The sequence below is a fragment of the Lactuca virosa genome, chromosome 5, assembly GCF_052849685.1.
Source record: "Lactuca virosa cultivar CGN04683 chromosome 5, Lactuca_virosa_CGN04683_v6, whole genome shotgun sequence".
Taxonomy (NCBI): domain Eukaryota; kingdom Viridiplantae; phylum Streptophyta; class Magnoliopsida; order Asterales; family Asteraceae; genus Lactuca; species Lactuca virosa.
In genome coordinates, this window is record NC_136430.1 from 274,183,601 (window position 1) to 274,184,734 (window position 1,134).

At 42.6% G+C, this 1,134-nt stretch overlaps 1 non-coding gene across 1 annotated transcript; it reads left to right on the plus strand.

The window, feature by feature from the left end:
* The first annotated feature begins 617 nt into the window (after positions 1-617).
* Positions 618-724, plus strand: LOC145118314 (small nucleolar RNA R71). The gene has a single exon (XR_013713270.1). It is a non-coding gene; the product is annotated as a small nucleolar RNA R71 (small nucleolar RNA).
* The last annotated feature ends 410 nt before the right edge of the window (positions 725-1,134 follow it).

A 1,134-nucleotide genomic window follows, 5' to 3' on the forward strand; every position in this document is an offset into this window, starting at 1 on the left:
GTTCTTTCATCATATTCATGTGTTCCTTTAGCACTGCATCGGTATCATCATGTCTTCTCTCGGATGCTTCCATAAATCGGGTTAACATGTTTTCCAAGTCTATTTTCTTTTCGGCTGGTGGTTGCACTTATTGATAGAAGCCTCAGTCTGTCTGCTTAAATTTCTCTTCCTTTTGCTTCTTGTATTCATCATATGGCAGCCACTCCTTCTTTGGTTTTCTCCAATCCTCATCATACTTATCCCCACTCGAGTAGCAATCTTGAGCCCTTTTGTTCCCATACTCATCCAAGTTGCAATCTTTAGTCAAGTGTGGTCCATTACATCGTTCACACCCAACTTTAATTGCATGAATTGATTGGTCCATTTGTGTCAATCTCCGGTCCATAGTATTGAGCATCGCCATCATAGCAGCCATTTCTTCAGAATGCGTACCCCCACTACCTTTTGCTCCATCTTGTCTTGGGTTGTGGTACTCACGAGAGTGTCTTGCGAATTCTTCAACTAACTCCTTGACCTCCCTTGGATTCTTCTTTGTCAATGGCCCTTGAGAGTCAAGGAGTTGTCTTGTCATAACATTGACCCCATCATAGAAAATAGACATCTCTTGTTGAACATTTAGATCATGTTGAGGACAATTCCTTAACAATCCCTTGTAGCGCTCCCAAGCTTCGTATAGTGACTCCCCCGGCTGTTGCTCAAAGTTGGATATTGCCTTCTTGAGTTTAGCTATTTTGGAAGGTGGGCAAAACTGATCTAGAAATTTCTCACGCATTTGAGCCCAAGTAGTGATTGTACCAGGAGGAAGTGCTTTCAACCAGTCTTTTGCAGCTCCCTTGAAAGTGACTGGTAGCATCCTTAGTAAGACGGTGTCTCTGTTAACATTCGGGACATTGAAATAGTCATCAATGTCGTTGACTTCATCTAAATGCTTAAATGCATCCTAATGATCCTTCCCATAAAATGGGATATCCTTTAGTGCAGTGAGGATATGTCCCTTCAGCTCGAATGTGGCAGTGGCAGGTATCGCTGGTTGTACTAAACCTGGACCAACATCTTCACGAATTCGCTTCTTGTAAGATCCCATTGACATTTCTTCAATGTTTGCCATCTCATTTCTTGGCTCGTTCTCGGGTT